Source organism: Microcebus murinus, chromosome X (genome assembly GCF_040939455.1).
Source record: "Microcebus murinus isolate Inina chromosome X, M.murinus_Inina_mat1.0, whole genome shotgun sequence".
NCBI classification, from domain to species: Eukaryota; Metazoa; Chordata; class Mammalia; order Primates; family Cheirogaleidae; genus Microcebus; species Microcebus murinus.
The window spans coordinates 78,328,752-78,338,099 of record NC_134136.1 but is presented as its reverse complement, the minus strand read 5'-3'; the positions used below and the strand labels follow the sequence as shown (position 1 = coordinate 78,338,099).

The window sequence follows — 9,348 nt, the reverse complement described above, 5'->3', positions numbered from 1 at the left end:
AATCACGCCCTTTAGGAGCTTTCATTTCCCAGCTACACCAGATGTATGTATCCTGGGGGACTGAAAAATGCCTAGGCTCTGGAGTGAGCACACCTGGGTTCAAGTTCTAACTCCTCCACACATAGTTGTGTGAAATGGAGCAAGTCATGTCTATTTTCCCCTCTAGGGCCCAGGTTTCCTCTTCTTTTCAGTGGAGATTGTTGATGTGAGAATGACATAAACAATTCTGTACTACGCCTGATACAGCACAGGAAGCGGTTCTTAAGCCACTGCGCGGAGGTTGACACGTAGTGAAAGCTGGGAGGAGGCAGCATTTACTACCAGCTAGAGGATCAGGGAATTTCTCAGGGAGGTGGACGGTGGAAGACAGAAAGAGCGGGCCTCAGTGGGAGGTGGCCTTTGCGCATGCGCATAGTCTTAAGAACCCAGCTGAGCAGCGAGGGGGCGGAGACAAGCTTCTGAAGAGGTTGCTATGGCACCGAGGGGCCAGATGAGGTTAACTTAACCCTTAAAAGCATTGTCCCCTCCCCCCACCCGCCAACGCCAGGGCCTAGGGCCATTGTTCCTGGCAAAATGGCGTCGGTAATCCCCTTCCTGGTCAGAGGCCTAAATAAGGCTGAAGTTGGGTGTGGGACTGGAGGTGAGAACAAAAACTACAATTCCCAGGGTACCTTGCACCCGTCCGCTAGGCGCAGGGCACGTGCCCAGGCCTAGCGGTTACATGCCGTCAAAAATCTGCTTCATAGCTTCCCTTTCCCATCCCTGCTTTGGTGGTTGCCCAACCCCCGCGCGCGCGCACTGCAGTCCTGGGGGGCGGGAGGGACATGCTATGGCAGTTGCCCTCGCAACATAACTGGGAGACCGGTATTTGTAAATCTGTGCTTCGACTTCTAATCCCCAAACCGGCAGGTATGGGTCTCGCGAGAAAAGCCGGAAGTTGGAAAAAGGGAGTTAGGGGTGGCGGGCGAAAAGGTGCCGGCGGGTACCACATCTCAGCAGAGCTACAGCATTTAGAGGCGTGCTGAGAACTGAGAGTGGGGTGGAGGGTGGCTAGGATGTAGTATGTGCTTGGACTTTTTTTTCTTTTTTTAGAGGTGCGGATAAGGCAGCTGTGGAGAGAGCGAGAGCTTCAGAACACAGGAGGTGTCGCGTGTGGCTCCTCACTGAGATTTTCTTTTTGGAAGGGGGAGAAGCCTTTCTACTCGACGCGCATCCCTCTCTCCCGCTGGGTTGAAGAGGGCGGGGGAGGCGTGCGCTCGCTCTAGTTGGCTAGCCACTCCGCACCTCGCCGCGATAGGGGCCATTAGGAGTTGGGGCTGCTCCGTTTGGCTTTCTCCGCCCCTCCCCCTCTCCTTTCTTCCCCTCCCTTCCCCGCCCCCCTCTGCCCCTCTCTCCAACCCATCTGAATTCCCTGGCTGGAGTACGCGTGCGCCTGCTCAGCTCCGGGGTGAGCGCGAGCTTGGGCTCATATCCCGCTCTCCTAACCCCGCCCGCTCTTTACCTACCGGTCGTGGGTGGCCCGGTGGGCTCGCGGGGAGACGCTCTTGCGCGCAAGCGCACACGACGCGGAGCGGAGCTCGAGACATCGAGGAGGGGAGTAAGAAGCATCCGAGGAGGCGATAGAGGAGGAGACGGTATGTGTGTATGTGTTCTATTCTACGGTGTGGCTTTTCTAGGGGCGAGAGGAAGCTTGAGAGAGGGCAAGGGAGAAGCAGAAAGAGTCAGAGTCTCTCTATTTGAGAGCCTCTAATCTGGTGAGGGTCCCGAGCCGGCCTGGGCGCTGGAAGAGAGGGAGGAGGCCGGGGGGCGTGTCTGGGATCGGGCTGTGAGATGAATGGGCCAGGGATGAATGGAAGGAGGCAGCGGCGGCCAACAGTCTGTTCTGAGTAAAAGCCCTAGTAGGGGGCGACTTGACCGAGGCAGAGTGAGTGCCTTCACCAATAGGTACAGGGCGAGGCCAGGCTCTGGTCTTCGGGGATATCAGAGCTGCTATCGACGTGACCGAATGGTCGAAGAGGAAAATTAAGAGGGGGAAATTGGGGTAGGGCAGGTTTGAGGTTGCGGTGCGTTTTTTTGTTTTCTTTTTTGTTTTTGTTGAGGGGTGGCAACTTTGGGAGGTGATAGAAGACCCGGCAACCGGGAAGGTGAGGATGATTCAGGAGGGGGGACCTGGAGACGGTTGACAAAGGACTGAATTTAAGTGAGATTGAGGCTACTGAAAGGGAAGACCGCTTCGGGTGTGGGAAATTGAGTAAGGGTTCAGTGGGTTGTATTGATGGGAATGGTGTGGAGGGAAGAGTGGATTTAATTTAGAGGTTCGGTTGATGTGTGAAGGACTTGATAGGGTGAGGGATATTGCTGGCAGGTTGTGTAAATGTGTTCGGTTTAAGGAGACTGAGAGGTGTTATTTGGGAAGGAGTGATGTGTGTTTCTGTGATTGACTGGTTGGGGATGGGGAAGAGATGATATGGGGTTAGAATGAAAGTGATAAGGTGGCTTCACTGTACTGAAAGAGGTTTTGTTTGCTTAGTTAATAGTGGTGAAACATTTATGTAGTGGGGTGTTGGTGGAAATCCTGCACGTGTGTATCTCTGTATCTTGGGAATTGAGAGACATTAAAATGAGACTGAACCCTCAAAACAGATGCGACTGGTATGGCTACTTAAAGAGTTACTGTTGATTGAAACAATTATATGAATAAACAGTCTTTGAGTCGTGAAAATTGTCTGTATAGTAGTGATTGCATCCAATTTTGGGGAGGCATTGTTACCTTTTTTAAAAATCTGTATTAAGTTGTAATACTAAGAGAACTTTTTGAAGAGGGCTTAGTGTATGACCATAAAACAGCAGGTGTCTTTTAGGCAGTCTCAATCCTTTGGATTGACGAGTTTCTTTTTTATTTATTTATTTTGAGACAGTCTCACTGTGATGTCTGGGTTAGAGTGTTGTGGCATCAGGGTAACTCACAGCAACCTGAAACTCCTGGGCTCAAGTGATCCTCCTGCCTCAGCTTCCCAAGTAGCTGGGACTACAGGCACATGCCACCATGCCCATTTTTTTTTCTATTTTTAGTTGCCTAGCTAATTTTTTTTCTCCTTTTAGTAGAGATGGGGTCTCCCTCTTGTTCAGGATAGTCTTGAACTCCTGACCTTGAGCAATCCTCCTGCCTTAGCCTTCCAGAGTGCTAGGATTACAGGCAGGAGCCACTGTGCCCGGCTGAGAGTTCTTGATTTATATTCTGGATACCAGTCCTTTGTCAATTTTGTGTATTGCAAATATTCTCTCCCAGTTGACAGCTTTGTAATTTTATTTTAATTATGTGTCTTTTGAAGAACCAAAGTTTTTTTGGGGGGAGGGGTACAGTCTTGCTCTGTCACCTGGGCTAGAGTGCTGTGGGGTCAGTTTAGCTCACAGCAACCTCAAACTCCTGGGCTCAGGCAATCCTCCTACCTCAGCCTTCCAAGTAGCGGGGACCACAGGTGTGCGCCACCACGCCAGGCTAATTTTTTAAAATATATATTTTAGTTGCTTGGCTAATTTCCTTATATTTTCAGTGGAAATGGGGTCTTGCTTTTGCTCAGGCTGGTCTCTCCTAACCTCAAGCAATCCTCCCGCCTCGGCATCCCATAGTGCTAGGGTTATAGGCGTCAGCCACCACACCCGGCCTGATGAGTTTAAAAATTGTTTAAACTCTATAGTCCAAGAGAAAGGTAGCTTGCATTAAAGATAGCAAAAATGCACTAAAGCTGATTCTGAATGCTAAAATAATTATACATGATTTTTTTTGGTCTTCCGAATTTGTCTTTTTTGTTGTTGTTGTTTGTGACAGAGTCTCCACTCTGTTGCCCAGGCTAGAGCGCCATGGCATCAGCCTAGCTCATAGCAACCTCAAACTCCTGGGCTCAAGCCATTCTCCTGCCTCAGCCTCCTGGGTAGCTGGGACTACAGGCACGCACCACCATGCCCAGCTAATTTTTTCTATTTTTAGTTGTTTGGCTAATTTCTTTCTATTTATAGTAGAGACGGGGTCTTGCTCTTGCTCAGGCTGGTCTCGAACTCCTGAGCTCAAGCAATCCTCCTGTCTTGGCCTCCCAGAGTGCTAGGATTACAGGTGTGAGCCACCGTGCCTGGCCTGAATTTGTCTTATTTGAAAATTGGCGCTTGCTTTTTATTGTGAGTTTAAATTACAACAGATTACTTGGACATTTTGTTCTCCAAATACATTACTTATCTTCTGGTAAGGATGTCTTGTGATGGTCTCTTTCTGTTCTAGGTCAAGATTAATAGTTATGGATTCTTAACTTTTTGTGATTATTTTTACAAATTTTATTGACATATATTCAATTCTCTTGGAAATGTTGCAAATCTGAGAACATTTCCATGCCGTTTTTCTTTATCCTGCTTTGATGTTGGAAAGAGTGTAATCCTTGTTTTGGCTACCCACAGTTCAAATATAAAAGTTAATATTGTGTTATAGTCTCTCAGATTGAGATGAATACTTAGTGTATTAAATGGTACAGTAGAAGTATAGAGGTACTGTGAGAGCCTGGAAATCTTATACTAACTCAGCCAAGCAAAGTGGTCTCCCGGTTTTGAACTAGGTGTTCCTAGAGTGGAAGGACATTTAAGTTTTGAGGCTTGACAGTATAAACATGGTAGGTATATTTGGGGAATGGAATGAGATGAGGCTGGAATCATAGGTTGAGGCTAGGGTGAAGGACTACCCTAAAATAGTTAAGAACCCTTGATTGTTTAAAAAGGAGAATAACAGAAGCAGATTTGTGATGTTCCTCACTGCCTTTGCTTCTGATGCCCCTCTCTACTTGGAATGATCTCACTTCCCCTCCCTTTGAATTTGAACTCATTCTTCTAAGACTTCTGCCATCAACTATTCCTGAAAGCCTTTCCTGCTTCCCCTTTCTTCCTTTTCCCAGTATCCTCCATCAAACTAGATTGGGTGTCCCTCTTTAGAGTTCCCATTCATACCTTGTACATAATTTTATAACTGTACTTTGGTTGGGAGGCAGGCAGGAAAGATATTTCTTCCTTATCTGAAAGAGAAAATGAAGCTCAGAAAAATAAGACTTGCCCTAGAAAGTAAGTGGTAGACCCTGGAATTCTGACTTCTAGACCAATGTTGATCCTCATATTACAAGTCTGCATTTGCTGATATATTTATTCTACAGTGTTAACTTTCTTCCATAAAGTAGAAGAGTTTCTGTTTTTACTACATTGTTTGTTGCTTAGCCAGTAAATGATAAAGCCAATGGGTGCAAAGAACTAGAGTAGACAGAAGTAAAGAAAATGAGGAATGTTATATTAATATTACGATCAGATTTCTTGTCAGATAATTGAATTAAAAATAATTAATGGAGGGCTTAAATTTTGTATACATGTTTTTGTGGGGGGAGGAATTGTGTATAAATTAAAAAACCATTTCTTTTTTAGTCTTTCATCTTAGTATAAGTAGACCAGCTCTATTTGCAGATATACTTGATTATGGCTCTTGGCTAAAAGCCAGAATTCTTCCAAAGGGGTGGATATTTTTCATCGTTGAGATCATAAAATTTATGATACTGTTAGGAGGTTAGGAGATATTTGAAGACTTTAAAGCATATCCATAAAGGCATTCATTCAGAAATTTTCAAAGCTTCAAAGGTAGAATTGATATAATTTTTAATTGTTTTGGTAGAGCTTGTTTTGAGATATTTGGTTTGGAAAATGTTGAGATAAATAGAAATAGAAACGAAGCACATTGTTTTTTGTGTTTTAGCATAGTAACTTTTAAAAATTGTGATAAGGCTGGGTGTAGTGGCTCACACCCATAATCCTAGCACTCTGGGAGGCTGATGTGGGAGGATTGCTTGAGCTCAGCAGTTGAGACGAGCCTAAGCAAGCCTGAGACCCTGACTCTACTAAAAATAGAAAAATTAGCTGGACATCATGGTGTACGCTTGTAGTCTGAGTTACTCGGGAAGCTGAGGCAGGAGGAGGAGCTTAGGAGTTGGAGGTTGCAGTGAGCCATGATGACACCAGTGCATTCTACCTGGGGCTACAGAGCAAGACTGTCTCAAAAAAAAATTGTGATACAATTCATAAAACATAAATTTGCCATTTTAAAGTGTGTGTAGTTCAGTGGTATTAACTAACTTCATGATGTTGTGCAGCTAGCACTACTATCTGGTTCCAAAACATTTTTTTGTCATTCCAAAAGAATACTTTATACCCAGTAGGCTGGGTACAAAGCAATGTATGAGGGTTCCAATTTCTCCACATCCTCGCCAACACTTGTTACTTACTGTTTTTTTTTTTTTTTTATGGCCATCGTAGTGAGTATGAAGTGGTATCTCCTTGTGGTTTTGATTTACATTTCCTAATGACTAATGATGTTGAGACTCTTTTCATCTGCTCATTGGCCATTTGCATATCTTCTTTGGAGAAATGTGTGTTCAAATCCTTTGCCTATTTTTAATTGGGTTATCTTTTGGCCAAGCTACAGGAGTTTTACATAATCTGTTTACTAGTCACTTACCAGATATATATGATTTGAAAATAGTTTCTTCTATTCTGTGTTTTCTCTTTTTCTTTTTCCTTTCCTTTCTTTCTTTCTTTTTTCTTTTACTTTTTTTTTTTTTTCTGAGACACAGTCTTGCTCTGTCGCCCTGGCTAGAGTGCAGTGGCATCATCATAGTTCACTGTAACCTCAAACTCCTGGGCTCAAGCAATCCTCCTGCTTCAGCCTCCTGAATAGCTGGGACTACAGGTGGGCACCACCATGCCTGGCTAATTTTTTTCTGTTTTTTTGTAGAGATGGGGTCTTGTTTCTTGCTCAGTCTGATCTCCAACTCCAAACTTCAAGTAGTCCTCCCACTTCAGCCTCCCAGACTGCTAAGATTATAGGTGTGAGCCACCACTCCTGGCCTTTTTATTTTCTTAATAAGGTGTTTTGATGCACAAAAGTTTTAAAATTTGATGAAGTCCAGCTATCTATTATTTTGTTGTTTTTGCTTGTACTTTCAGTGTTATATCTAAGAAACCATTGTCAGATCCAAGGTCATGAAGATTTATTATACTCCTATGTTTTCTTTGAAGAGTTTTATAGTTTTAGCTCAGAATCCATTTTGATTTCATTTTGTATATGGTGTGAGGTAAGGGTCTAGCTTCATTCTTTTGCATGTGGAATAACTTGAAGTTTTTTTTTTTTGAGACAGAGTCTCGCTTTGTTGCCCAGGCTAGAGTGAGTGCCGTGGCGTCAGCCTAGCTCACAGCAACCTCAAACTCCTGGGCTCGAGTGATCCTTCTGCCTCAGCCTCCCGGGTAGCTGGGACTACAGGCATGCGCCACCATGCCCGGCTAATTTTTTTTTATATATATATCAGTTGGCCAATTAATTTCTTTTTTTTTTTTTTTTTTTTTTTTTTTTTGAGACAGAGTCTCGCTTTCTTGCCTAGGCTAGAGTGAGTGCCGTGGCGTCAGCCTAGCTCACAGCAACCTCAGACTCCTGGGCTCAAGCAATCCTCCTGCCTCAGCCTCCCGAGTAGCTGGGACTACAGGCACGAGCCACCATGCCCGGCTGATTTTTTTTTTTTTTATATTATATATATTAGTTGGCCAATTAAATTCTTTCTATTTTTATGGTAGAGACGGGGTTTCGCTCAGGCTGGTTTTGAACTCCTGACCTTGAGCAATCCGCCCGCCTCGGCCTCCCAGAGTGCTAGGATTACAGGCGTGAGCCACCGCGCCCGGCCAATTTCTTTCTATTTATAGTAGAGACGGGGTCTCACTCTTGCTCAGGCTGGTTTCGAACTCCTGACGTTGAGCAATCCGCCCGCCTCGGCCTCCCAAGAGCTAGGATTACAGGCGTGAGCCACAGCGCCCGGCCCAACTTGAAGTTTTTAATGTATAAAATCTATAATACTATAAGCACATATAATTAAATGAAGCTATTTTGTGATATTCAATAACTCTTTGGACAGTTGTGGGGGAGAAATGTTTCTGAATGCATTTTTGAAGGTCATGCCTTAGATTTGAAGTGTGGGGATATTCTTTTTTTTTTTTTTTTTGAGACAGAGTCTCACTTTGTTGCCCAGGCTAGAGTGAGTGCTGTGGCATTAGCCTAGCTCACAGCAACCTCCATCTCCTGGGAGGTTGCTCAAGCAATCCTTCTGCCTCAGCCTACAGAGTAGCTGGGACTACAAGCATGTGCCACCATGCCCGGCTAATCTTTTCTATATATATATATTAGTTGGCCAATTAATTTCTTTGTATTTATAGTAGAGACAGGGTCTCGCTCTTGCTCAGGCTAGTTTCGAACTCCTGACCTTGAGTAATCCACCCGCCTCGGCCTCCCAGAGTGCTAGGATTACAGGCGTGAGCCACCGTGCCTGGCCCAAAGTGTGGGGATATTCTAAAGCTACTTATGAGTCAGTAAAATTTTTATGATCAGAAAACTTCTGTATGGCAAGCTAGATAACCCTTATGTTAAAGTTATATAAGTGTTTTTTTTTTATTATTATTATTTTTGAGATAGAGTCTCACTCTATTGCTGGGGCTGGAATGCTATGGCATCAGCCTAGCTCACGGCAACCTCAAACTGCTGGGCTTAAGTGATCCTTCTGCCTCAGCCTCCCAAGTAGCTGGGACTACAGGCATGTACCACCTTGCCTGGCTAATTTTTTCTATATATTTTTAGTTATCTGGATAATTTCTTTCTATTTTTAGTAGACACGGGTTCTTACTCTTGCTCAGGCTGGTCTCGAACTCCTGAGCTCAAACGATCCGCCTGCCTCGGCCTCCCAGAGTGCTAGGATTACAGGCATGAGCCAGTGCGCCCAGCCATAAGTTATTTTTTTTATTAAGAGTATTTTTGTTCTTAAATTGAGTAGGGTGAAAACTTTGCTTAAAACTAGGAAAAAATCAGATTTGACCTATAGTTAATCTATTTAGCCAGAAATTGGCATTAGATATATCTTAAAAGCAATCATATTTATGTGCTATATATTAATAGTTTATGATTGTTCAGATCTGGAGCCTATCCAAATATTTTGAGTCAACTTTTTATTTAATATACAGGGGTCTCACTATGTTGTCCAGGTTGGGGTGCAGTGGCTATTTACAGTCAAGATCATAGTGCACTACAGCCCTGAACTTCTAAACTTAAGGGATCCTCTTGCCTCAACCTACTGAGTAGCTGGGACTATAGGCGCATGTCACCATTCCCAGCTAATTTTTCTATTTTTTCTGGAGACAGGGGTCTCACTCTTGCTCAGGCTGGTCTTGAACTCCTGAGCTCAAGCGATTCTCCCGCCTCAGCTTCCCAGAGTGCTAGGATTACAGGTGTGAGCCACC

General features: G+C 44.4%; 1 protein-coding gene across 3 annotated transcripts in view; it reads left to right on the top strand.

Annotated features, from left to right (window-relative positions):
* The first annotated feature begins 722 nt into the window (after positions 1 to 722).
* Positions 723 to 9,348, top strand: part of WNK3 (WNK lysine deficient protein kinase 3) — a 175,504-nt gene continuing 166,878 nt past the window's right edge. For 2 of the 3 annotated variants that reach the window (XM_075999466.1, XM_075999465.1), the window contains exons 1-2: positions 723 to 909; positions 1,093 to 1,634. The gene's annotated coding sequence lies outside the window, so the exon portion shown is untranslated. Of the gene's footprint in view, positions 1,635 to 9,348 lie in introns of all 3 variants that reach the window. The other variant, XM_012782731.3, reaches the window with a different exon arrangement.